Source organism: Acanthochromis polyacanthus, chromosome 1 (assembly GCF_021347895.1).
Source record: "Acanthochromis polyacanthus isolate Apoly-LR-REF ecotype Palm Island chromosome 1, KAUST_Apoly_ChrSc, whole genome shotgun sequence".
NCBI lineage: Eukaryota > Metazoa > Chordata > Actinopteri > Pomacentridae > Acanthochromis > Acanthochromis polyacanthus.
The window spans coordinates 12,778,067-12,791,143 of record NC_067113.1 but is presented as its reverse complement, the minus strand read 5'-3'; the positions used below and the strand labels follow the sequence as shown (position 1 = coordinate 12,791,143).

The 13,077-nt window shown below is 41.2% G+C and overlaps 1 protein-coding gene across 2 annotated transcripts in view; it reads right to left on the bottom strand.

Moving 5' to 3' along the window:
- LOC110955846 (alcohol dehydrogenase 1-like) overlaps nt 1-13,077 on the bottom strand; it is a 322,968-nt gene that overhangs the window by 8,000 nt on the left and 301,891 nt on the right. The window lies entirely within an intron of this gene.

Below are 13,077 nucleotides of genomic sequence, written 5' to 3'. Positions count from 1 at the left end.
CCCCCCGCCGCTCGCGGAATCGGAGCGCACCTGCCCGCAGGTTGGCCCGCTGTTCGATTGTTTACAAACATTTTGGCCCAAAGCCACATCTACTTGCCGACCCCTGCTCTAGAGGCTCTATTGAGTAATCTGTGTTTTTTTACACCTGTAATCAGGTTCTTCCACTGATTGTAGTTTTCTGGGTATGTTTTGTAGTTATTGTAAATATTAGCCTTGTAAAATAAACTGCTGATTGTTGCATCTGTTCGTTTCCATCTTATTCCTGAGCTTAACAGAATCTATAACAGTTTATTTCATTTTGTAATCACACAAGGCCTTAAGTTATTTCCAGCCATATGAGGATCATACGACACAGTAAATTTGTGGTTTTGTTTTTTTGAGGTGGATTAAACTGAAAGTTTTGTTTCCAAGCTGTTCCAACAAACTTAAGTAGGTGCTTTTTAGGCACTGTCCCCAAAACTACAATTCCTTAAATGAACGCTTGAGGCCAGCTCTAAAATTGAGTCAATCCTCATAGGATGAATTGAGGTGACTTTTCCTAAGATAAATCCTTTATTTCTCCCCACACCAGGGGAAATTCACATTGTTACAGCAGCTTATGTAGCAATAAACGTAGTAATAGAAATAAAATAATAAAAGTAGTAGTAATATTAACATGTGCAGGGATGAGAAATGAGGATGAAATAGTACAGTATTGATACACTGTAGCCAATGCAATATAAAGTGGCTTCAAAAAAGTTTAAAAAGTGCAAAGATATAGCAGTGCAAGAATGTCCGTGCAAATTTTATGGTTTGTGGTGATATGAGTCCAGTTTATGTTAGCATCAGCCGGTGATGCTGATACTCTAACAGCAGCTGGGATGAATGACCTACGATAGCGCTCCTTCTTGCAGGGTGGGTGTCTCAGTCTGCTGCTGAAGGAGCTGCTTAAAGACCCCACAGTGTCATGCAGTGGGTGAGAGGGATTGTCCATGATGGATGTGAGCTTTGCCAACATCCTCCTCTCACCCACCTCCTATGGAGTCCAGGGAACAGTCCAGGACAGAACCGGCCCTCCTGACCAGTCTGTTCAGTCTCTTTCAGTGCTTAGCAGACCACTGCATAGAAAATAGTAGATGGTACCACAGAGTCATAAAATGTCCGGAGCAGAGTCCTGCACACTCCAAAGTGACCTCAGACTTCTCAGGAGGTGGAGACAACTTTGGCCCTTCTATAACTCACCTGTTTAACTTGCGTAGACCCACCGAGGAAGATTTTTATGTTCGTAACAAAGTCTCATATCTTCGTTATTTACACTTACTAATGCCCCCATTTTCGATTCATGAATCATTTTGGTTTTGTAAATATTTGTATTTTATTAATTTTTTGTCGACTCGTCTAGAATTTCCTGTGAGAGACGGAGCGATTAACAGCAAATACGGTGCGCGTGCGCTGACGGAGCGTAGCAGAGTGGAACTAGTTGTTTTTAGCAGTAGCAGAGCAGAGAGTTGGTTGAGAAGACGGCACACATGGAGCGCAAAAGGAAGCGAACGGAGCAAAGTCTGCAAGCAAAAAGGTTGTCAGATCAACAACGAAACAAAAGAAAAGTTCATCTTGGACAGGCGTGAGCTGCTTGCAAGTGTGAAAGTAACAATACTGGCTTACATTTGTATAGCCTTTTTCAAGGTTATCTGCAGGCTCTATCCTGCAGATAAGCTTTGAAAACACGGAGGGCTGACAAATATGGCATTAGCCAGCCCATTACAGATAACGTAACCTAAGTAATTTCTGACTTTCCTCTGTATGCTTGTCCAAATAAGAAGCTTGCTCGTAAGTTACTCACAAACGCAACACAAAACAGAGGCTAAGTGCATTAAATTTCATAGATAAATGTATGAAATATGCAAAATTCCAGACAATATAGACTGTCAAAACGTTATTAGTGTATAACCTCTTTGTCAGATATACGTTACCTCGTTGGTGGCCATTGTTCAACAATGATTTCAACTCCGCCGGCTTTCCTGAGGCTCGCTCGCTCGTTTACGACGGTTTGCGACAGTTCACGCCGAGGCTCACGGGAATTGTAGCGTTGCTTCGGCAACGCTACATTTCCGCTAAAATCTTCCTCGGTGGGTTTTAAAGTTATGCATAATGAAAAGTGTGGCTGCCTTAAGTGACAGATGGGAACTGTGTAGTCTGCATCTGTTGAAGTGATGGCATTCTGTCATTTAGAGATAGGTCACTTTTACGTTAATATTTCTCACCACATCATTCAGACATACCCATGATGTAGAGAGCTGTAGTTTGCCATATACTTGAGATTACATGTGCATGCTGTAATCTTGTGCACATCTATATTAATGCGACTGAAGGCACTTCACCAAAGTGATAGACATGTTACATGGTCAAACTAACTAACACTGTTATGGTGATAATGGAACAGTGACTAAGGTGCTCATTCAGACATGAATCCACTCAATGGAAAAGAGTTCACGTTTGTATGGGCTTTTGAGTAACAGAGTAGGAATTTACCTTGTTCTCTCATCAAAATAAGTGTTTTTCTCAAAATGCCAAAGTATTCTATGTTGATTTTGTCGTTTTCTTATTAGATTAGCAATTTTTGCCAACAAAGTTGGTAAGGTTGAGATTTTTTACCTTGCTGACATGTTTCGGCTATGTCTGCAGTCTTCCTCAGAGTGTCATCTGACGTGTGATGACATATCCTTTTTATCAGGTGTCACGCCATCCACTGTCCAATAGTCTCTGGAGGAGGGAGTCCCAGGTGTGTGAGAGGGTGTAGGCCAGCTCGTCCCGGTTCATGTAATTATTGGCTCGCTTTCTGATCTACCTCTCTACCTCTTCTGTCCCTTTCAATCCGCCCGACGAGCAGGCAGATGGGTCCCTCCACATAAGGAGCCGGGTTCTGCTCAAGGTTTCTTCCCTGTAAAAAGGGTGTTTTCCTTGCCACTGTCGCCTTTGGGCTTGATCTGGGGGTCAGGCATATGGGTTCTGTAAAGCGTCTTGAGACAATTTGACTGTAATTGGCACTATATAAATAAAATTGAATTGATCTCAGTGGCCTCTTTTATCCACCTCTTGTTCTTGTTGGTCTGCAGTTACAATTTTGCCCTTGCCCCAGTCCATATTGTGGTTATTTCTCTTGCAGTGGTCTGTGATGGCTGAATCTTCTGTAACCTTTTGATAAATATTACCAGCATAAGAACATGTGGTTATATTGTGACTATACAGTTGTCTAGCTGAACTAAATTTGACGCTTGTTCTAAATAATGCAGAATATTGTTAGCGCATTCCAGCTCTCTCCATCATATCCTTCTGCATTTCCTTCCTCTATCATTTCCCAGTATTTACATTATTCTTTTGTTATCTTGAGGAAGCCTTTCCCCAACACTTTCTGAATCCTGTCAGCATTTGCTCTGTTGCCAGCCCTTTGCTCTGTGTTTTTGAGACGTATGAACAACACTCACAGACCTCTTTTCTACACCAACAGTAAACCCAGACAATGTGTGGATGGTCAGCCAGCTACTCCGCTGAATAAAGGAAAGTTGGCTCTACTGAAGTTTTCAAGGTCACTGACCGTCAACAACCATTCCAAATTGTGTACCCCGTGGCTGCCCTACTGATGTGATTGCACTCTGTGAGTAGCTCTGCAACTGTGCTACAGCAACAGAGACTGATTACAACAAAAGCGTTTGAATTCATTGTATTTCTCAGACACAAGAAAAACATTCTCAATAATTACTTATACAAATTTTGTAGGACTATGTAAAGTTAATGCAGAATGTTTTATTTAGTCTCTACATGGTCTTCAAGTCTGAATAAGACCCTGTGAGGTCAAAAGGTGTCTTCATTTTAAAACATAATTATGCCCAATTAACAGCATTTTAATATAGGGTGATATCAGGTAAATTGGGCCATCAGGTAAAATGGGCCATTTAAGCTTTGGATGTCCTAGCCCCTCTGATTTTTAGAGCCAATGACAGCAAATGGTCTCAAATGTTTGCCACAACTGTACTCAACATGAAACAACAGATTTTATTGGTCTGTGGTTGTTTTTGTGAGCAGAGATAAGATTCAAATCCACACTGCACCGGAAAACTGCGCGGAGAGTGGACTGGCATAAGAATTTCTGATAAAAATTATAAGGATGATAAGTCAATTAAAGAAACATGTATATTTAAAATTTTTGATGTATAATATCTGTCTTGATGACACCTATCAGAAATAATGCTTAAAGTTTGGTATTTGGACTTTTTTTTTCAAAGATTGACGTTTTTGTTAGTGGCCCAATTTAGCTGAACCTATTCAGGTAAGTTGGGCCCCCTGGTTTCAGCTAAAATGGGCCACCCTTTTTGTCAGTCACACATGCACACATGTACACATTTGAAGGGACTGGAGTAGGCATTTATGTGAAAAGGATGCATCTGCCTAAAAACAATGATGATCAGTGTTTTTAGTAACAATCCACTGACTTTATTTGCAGTGAGTATGGCAAACAAGAAGCAAGTGAGAGGAAAAGAGAAAGGGACTGAGAGATGGAGGAAGAAAGGAGACAAGCAGAGGAGACAGAAAGTGAGAGAACAGTTGAGGATAGATGAAGAGAGGAGGAACAAGGACCAGAGAGGAAAAGAGACGACCCAAAGGCAACAGAGGAATGGATCAAGTGTCGAGTGTTCAATCTGGTGCCATGAGAGCTGTGGCAAAGAGAACGGCATCTATGATGATGACGGCTTCACCGGTCAGGACTGTATTTAAATTTGTGGTTTAAGTAGCCTAGGCCATGACATATGTACCTACCCAAGCACACACACATTTTAAAATTTTGACTATTTAGATATTACTGAGGTTCAGTGTATGCATTCATCCCATTTGTAGGCCTAGTCGGTTGCAGTTGTTTTTTTAAATCATTATTTATGTGTTTTTACCCAAGTTCACAGTGCCATGTGGATTCAATACATTTGCCATGAGCAGATCAGTTAATCATTTAAAATGTAAAGAATTGTCCTGATATTATTAAATTGTTCTTACACAGTATGTTGCCATAGTGACAGTTTTTTTACAATAAAAATTGATGACTATCCCTTTGCAGTTGGACTGGCCCAACTTACCTGATAAGCGTCCCATTTTACCTGATCAGCTGGCCCATTTTACCTGAACTTTGCTTGTGTAAAAAAATTGGCACAGCTGACCTATCAAGACCTGTAGGAACTAAACAATCCTATTTGCTCGATAATTTCAATGCAAAATTAAAAGAAAACAAACATTACTAGCCATAAAACCACATGTTAATAGAATACATTGTTTTTTGTTAGTGCTACAAGCGATTTACCAAAAAGTGGCCCATTTTAGCTGATATCACTCTACTTTATCTCTGAAACTTGCTTTACATAAATGTGCCTCAAGATCTTTTCCCTTCACATTATAAATCTTTTCATCTTCAAAAGCACTGCAAGGTTCTTGGACGTCAGTTCAGAAGAAAGTGAGCAAGCAACTGGCTTTTTGTATCACTTCCAAATTCTCTCAAAGTTTATATTATTGCCACTGGCCAGCCACCTACTGAGTGTTGGTATAACGATGGCAAAATTACATTACATCGATCAGATTTACCTTTCTAGGTACTTGTGGGCACAAACCACCCAGTGATTGTTACCCACATGAGGACAAAGGCTTTGATGTATGTAATAGGATGGCTTCATTCTGTAAACACAGAAATGGCAGCTTTTCAGGCAATGGCTTCTCTCTACTGACTCCTTCTACAGCTACAGCTTCTTCTTGTACTGATGGACAAGTGGTTGAACAAATCTAAACATACTGGACCATGTAACAACAGCTCACAACAACAACTCTAACAGTAAAATACTCTAACGTTTTTACACTGCCTCCTCAGGAGAAGCTAATGCTATTAGCATTTATGCCAGCGGCAGCTCGTGGCAACCTCCAACGATGTGCAGAACAAGCACAAAGCACAAACTAGATGAACAAAACACCAACGTGCACTTACAAAAAACTCTTATAATGTGTTCTGTATACTGCTTGTGCACTTAACCCACCTGTAAACACAGAAATCACAGCTTTTCAGGCAATGGCTTCTCTCTACTGCAAGAGAGAAGCTGTGTAGAACAGTGTTGCCAACTCCTCAGTAAGGAAAGTAGCTGTTGGCTGTCTTAAAAGTCGCTAGAAGTCGCTAAATGACGTCATCGCATAATTTGCATATTTCCCAGTTTGCATGTAATTGTAATCAATGTTGTAGGAGAGAGGAATAACGTTGTGGAAGAGACCAAAAAGTGAGTATAAAACACCCAAAATATGTTTTTGTGCTAGAGGCTAAATGCTGTGGTTTATTTTAGCGTGACAGTGAAGAAACATTTTCATTTATATCCCGCTCCGTAAGTCTGGATGGGATCTGTAGTGACTTTGCGCATGCACGATGCAACTGTCGTCTGGCCGCAGAGTGACGTGGGTCTCTTCTAATCAGACACTGGGACTGCTGTGGGGTTACTGGACTGACAGCCTGTGCTTTGGGATGGGGAGGAGCTCACAGCAGCACCTGCTGCTCGTTGAAAACAGTGACTGCGTTTATATGCCATCAATATTTGGGTTAAGGTCAATATTCCGGTTTCTGAAACATTTGGAATAACCCGTTTACATGTCTAAACAGACAGAGTTACTCCTGTGGTGTGACGCTGTGGTGCCGCGTGTGGGTTTCGCCATGTCTGTTTACCTCTCCTTGTGTATTTCCGGTGGGTCACGCAGCAGACGCGGCATACAAGTAGTTGCCATACTCAAAAGACCAAGATTCCTTTCAGATGAAACATGCGCAGAACGCAAACTAATTCTTTCTATGGGGATATTCCGATGTGCGTTTATATGGCGAGATATTCGGGTTAGAACAGGAGTAACCCAGGGGTCTTATTCGAGTTTTTAAAAACCGGAATATGAGCATATTCTGGTTTCTGCGGGTGTTTACATGGCCGTACGCAACCGGGTTATTGCTAATATTCCGGTTAAGAAAGGATTTTTGACTGCATGTAAACGTAGCCAGTAACTGCAGAATGATCCAAGTTTTCCTGTCAGAGTCTCCAAAACGGCAGAAAAAGTCGCTAGATTTGTCGCTAGTCGTTTTTGACCAAAAAAAGTTGCTAGGATGCTTTGAAAAGTCGCTAGATTTAGCGAGAAAGTCGCTAAGTTGGCAACACTGGTGTAGAAACACAGCTTCTTCTTGAACTGAGCTGTTTTTGGGAAGTCAGCCTTTCTCATGCGCTGCTACTGCCATCTTCTGGTGTAAATTTGTATAGCACCAGCAACAACTTAACTATTACAGGTTAGTAAGTGCCACACAGTATAAACAATAAAAATATACATCAAAACATTGATAAAATGAAAAGTTATTGGAGGTGTCTTCATTTTACCATCAAATAGTCCTGGGTACCACATGATGCAATCAGACTCTGACTACCTACAGTGAAAACAGACCCAACCAGTAACCAACTTACTGGCACTGTTAGCATTCTGTAATAGTATTACTTTGCACCTTACAGTTTTTCTTGCACCAGGACAAAAGTTTGGGCAATCCTGTTTGCTGCCCACAATAAACAGTATTTCCTGTCTTCCCAGAGGCTTAAACTCCAGTGTCGAATTCACACTTTTGGATCTTCATCATTACACTTAGTATGCTGATGTACAACAAGAACTTTCTACCCATTCAAATTCTCAACAGAATTCAGGTCTAGATTCCAGGTTGGGTCACTCCAAAATGTTGGAATCTGCTCATTGTTTCTTAACCATGTTGGCTGTATGTTTTGGATCATTGTCTTGTTGGAATTTTCAATGTTGCAAAAGCCTAGTTTTTCTGCAAACTGTCTCATGTTTTCCTCCAGAATTTTAATATTTTATCTTTTCTCATGATTTTGCTTTCTTTGACAAAGTTACCTCTCTGAAAAACACCTCCAATAGTATTACATTCCAAAATGCTTGACTGTGGGAATGGTGTTCTGTCACGGGACGTGTGGGATTTTGAACCCAAGTGAGATCACGCAGAGGAAAGCAGGTCAGAAACAGAATTTATTCTTCAAAATAATAATGACAACAATGCCCAGCACTCGCTGGAATGGAATAAGAGTCAGGCTCCAAGGGGAGCAGCAGTCCAGGGGGCTCACGCCGGCCGATCGGGGCTGTCAGTGGGGAAAGGTCCAAGCCCTCTCTCGAAGAGGACCGCAGGGGTCCATGTACTCACTCCGGAGGACGGCTGGGGGAAACACAGGCTGCTCCGGCAGCTGCAGGGTCTGCACATCCCAATGTCTCTCAGTGAAGGAGGCAGTACAATCCCACATCCCCTGCCATGTGAAACTGGTCTTTATAGCGGCTGATTGTATGCTGCAGGTATGAGGCTCTTGCAGCTGCACCTAATCCACTGATCAGCAGCTGCAGAGAGCCTCACAGACCGGAGACAGACTGGCAGGGGAGCGGATGACTGGAAGGGGGCGGGGCTTGACCAGACCTGTAACATGTTCTTGTGGTTTAATGCTTCTCCTTCCTTCCTTCCAGTAGTCAAAAGCAACATTGTTGTGTCTAAACAACTCCATTTTCATCTCATCTGACCACATAACTGGTGACCAAAAATGCTCTTCTTTGTCCAAGTGAGTCTTGGTGTGGCTGACTTGGAGAAACGGAGTTCTCCTTGGTCAGTATCCACAGAGACCAGCCCTGTTCATTGTTTGTTGGAATCAGATGCTGACATTAGAACTGTTTAGACTCATCAGGAAGGTCTCAGTGGTGATCTTTAGATTCTTCTTGGTCTCTCGCACTACTATTCTTGCCAACAAAGGGACTGTGTTTGGCTTCTCTACCACACCCTTTAAGATTTTTTACAGCATGGACCGCCCTGTAGTTTTTAATGATGGCGGTGGCACTTGAAAACACTTTGATTTGACTATTTGGAATTTTACCACTCTGTGAGCATCCACAGAGTACAACTATCTCTCAGTCATGGACTGTAATATCAAGTTTATTAAGTTTGCAATTGACTAGTATCTTACCAGAGAACTACTGCATCAGCTGTTCCCAATTTATAGTGTAATTGAAGCTTAGGAACATTGTAGAAATTACCAGAATCAGTTCAAATGTTATAGAAGCTTGTAGTTTTTTTTTTTTGTTTGTTTTGTTTTTTACATCTGTTGTTCCCTGTTTATGCCATTGGTTGATGCTACGGTACGGGTCCGTATCTGTAGACACTACCTATGCCATTTCCAGTCAAAAGAAACCTACTGGTCAAAATGAAATTCACAACATGTCAAAAACCTTTTCATTAATATAGGATTCTGTCATATTAAGCACTTCTTATCAGGTTGATAAAAATTGTGGTGACTGGGTCATACTAGTACTACTACTACTGCAACTACGACTGCTATTAATACCAATTATTATTATTATTTTTATTATTATTGTTAGAAGAATTATGTTTAGAATACTTATAATACTTATGTTACAAGAAATATACTTAGGAGACTTAAAATAGAATATTTGCTTTTAGATTATCATTAATTTATCATTGAGTGACTGTGATGACTGTGAAATGTATGTGCCTTTTTAATTGTGACTCTGCATGTACATTAACCATGATTTAATGTGTGTTTTATCGCAGAAACATGTAAACACAGCACATACCGAGGGGCGACCAGAACTAGGCCTTCGAGGTGATCAAGATAACAAGAAAGCAGACACAAATACCACACGTCTGCCCATGAAGGTCTTTTCTGTTAAATGTCTCACTGTTTGTGAAAAAGGTTTTTTCCATTGTTACCGCACGCTGAATGCATGGTACCACCCTCTGTGCTACATGACTGTCTGAAGCAAATAAAAAGACGCAGGGAAGACACAGGCTCTTGGAGTTTGGACGGCTATTGCAGCAGTGCGTACAGCCGGTCTATCTCCCCTTGCGGCAAGTAAAATACGAGAGCTCGAGTACTGTCTCTTCTTCCTTGTGCTGTGTCTGTGTTTTTCAGGTTTTGAACCTAGCAATTATTGATATGGAACTTTTCAGAATCAATCCATCCATCCATCCATCCATCCATCCTCTATACACTACTTTATCCATATGCCTCACAAAGGTAAGATTGCAGGATTTATTTCTGCAAAATTTTGGCTTCACTTTTTAAAACTGCACACTTTATGTATTCCCATCTAGTAGTCTTCTGGCTTTAGTTTTTACCATATGGACATTCTAATCAAACTCTAGCCAGAATAGCAAAAAAGCTGATTTTCCAACTCGCCAAACTAAATTCTGTTAACAAATCTGTTTTTGAAAGCTAATGCTGACAATTACTGGCACCAAAGTTCCTGATTGCCAAGATTTTGATATCATAATAAAATAAAATTTTATCATCTATTAGGTTTATATAGTTTCTTCAAGAAACCTCACAAATGTATGGAAGGCAACTAGTTGTGTGATCTATTGGTAAAGTGATACATCAGTGTTACCCTGCAGTTTTCACACCCACCTACTGTGTGTGTGTGTGTGTGTGAAAACTGCAAAACACTATCTTCTTCAACTTTTCAGCTTTTCTAATTTTGTGAAAAATGTGCCTTTGTCAATGTAGGCTGTAATTCCTTTGACAGTCGAAAGGCTTCATTTTAAATTTGCAAGTTTTCACTTTCATCCAAGCTCCTCATGCAACTTAGCAGACTACTTGCACATTAGCACTGTTGTCTTCAGCTGTCAATTTATCCATATGTGCCCTTATGAGTGGGAAGCAAATGTGTCCATTGATGCTTTTTTCCTATTCACAGCCTACTTTGATGAGTGTGAAAAAAAATATCACTGGTTCATTATCTAAACTTGTCAGAAAAAATATCACACATGAAACCTTCTATTACACAGTTTCACACAATATTAGCAGGAAAGTTGTGCAATTTGAGATGCCCTGACCTGTGTAACAATGATTCTGTGGCTGCAGTACAAATTACACAGCACAGAATATAGTGTATACTCATGTGACTGACCTGTTGCATTAACATATAGAGTTTTGATTATTATCAATTATAAAGTGAAGCTCAAATACATTACTCATCCTACTCACACATACAGTGTGCAACAGAAGTGTGCAATATGTTATAGTTTTGAACCTGTGGCCTGTGTCTAGAGTTATTATTGGACATTTGCAGTTTCTATGTTGGAATAGATTATGTATAAGACGTTACATAACAGCCACCTCTATGGATGAAGCCCAAGAAAAAAGGCCCTCGCATTCTCTTTACTGAAAGACTACAAAATGAAACTTTGCTAAAGAACACAGATAGAATCCTTATGAATGTTGCAGACACATTCTTTGGTCAGATGAGACCAAGATAACTTAGGTCAGCTCAGATGGGGTTCAGCCAGGGCTGTGCAGAGACCTGGGCAGGTGCTCAAAGTTAAAAGGGAGCACATGGAGCACAAATTTGAAACACGCCTTAAAATGTAACTGGCTGAATTGTAGCAGCCCATATTCATGAAGACTGTAATATGGAAGCAGTAATACAATGGTTAAGTCTCTGGACTACTGATCAAAAGGTCAGTGTTTCACACCTTGTTGTGGTCAGCATCAGGCGCTTCAACAATGCTGATGAATTATTATTTTGAAGTTGGATTTAGATCACCATTAGACACTGGACTGTTTAACTGTGGCTACTCTTCCTGGAGTCCATTTAAATTTCATACCTTTTCAAGACATACAGTGTCTCACAAAAATGAGTACACCCCTCACATTTCTGCAGATATTTAATTCTATCTTTTCATGGGACAACAATGAAGAAATGACACTTTGATACAATGTCAAGTACTCAGTCTGCAGCTTCTATAACAGTGTAAATTTACTGTCCCCTCAAAATAACTCAGCACACACCCTTTAATGTCTAAACCACTGGCAACAAAAGTGAGTACACCCCTAAGTGAAAATGTCCAAATTGGACCCAATTAGCCATTTTCTCTCCCTGTTGTCATGCAACTCGTTAGTGTTATAAGGTCTTCAGTGTGAATGGGGAGCAAGTGTATTAAATTTGGTGTTATCGCACTCATACTCTCATACTGGACACTGGAGGTTCAGCATGGCACCTTATGGCAAAGAACTCTCTGAGGATCTGAAAAAAAGAGTTGTTGCTCTATATAAAGATGGCCTAGGCTATAAGAAGATCGCCAGCATCCTGAAACTGAGCTGCAGCATGGTGGCCAAGACCATACAACAGTTTAACAGGACAGGTTCCACTCAGAACAGGCCTCACCATGATTGACCAAAAAAGTTGAGTGCACGTGCTCAGCGGAAAATAGACGCATGAGTGCTGCCAGCATTGCTGCAGAGGTTGAAATGGTGGGGGTGGGGGGTCAGCCTGTCAGTGCTCAGACCATATCCCACACACTGCATCACATTGGTCTGCATGGCTGTCGTCCTAGAAGGAAGCCTCTTCTAAAGATGATGCACAAGAAAACCCGCAAACACTTTGCTAAAGACAAGCAGATTAAAGGCATGGATTACTGGAACCATGTCCCGTGGTCTGATGAGACCAAGATAAATTTATTTGGTTCAGATGGTGTCAAGCATGTGTGGCGGCAACCAGGTGAGGAATACAAAGACAAGTGTGGCTTGCCTACAGTCAAGCATGGTGGTGGGAGTATCATGGTCTGGGGCTCTGGCACTGGGGTGCTACAGTTCATTGAGGGAACCATGAATGCCAACATGTACTGTGACATACTGAAGCAAAGCATGATCCCTCCCTTAGGAAACTGGGCTGCAGGGCAGTGTTCTAACATCACAACGACCCCAAACACACCTGAAAGATGGCCACTACCTTGCTAAAGAACCTGAGGATAAAGGTGATTGAGTGGCCAAGCATGTGCCTAGACCTAAACTCTATTGAGCATCTGTGGGGCATCCTCAAATGGAAGGTGGAGGTGCGTCAGGTCTCTAATGTCCACCAACTCTGTGATGCCATCATGGACGAGTGGAAGAGGATTCCAGTGGCAACCTGTGAAGCTCTGGTTAACTCCATGCCCAACAGGGTTAAAGCAGTGCTAGAAAATAATGGTGGCCACACAAAATATTGACACTT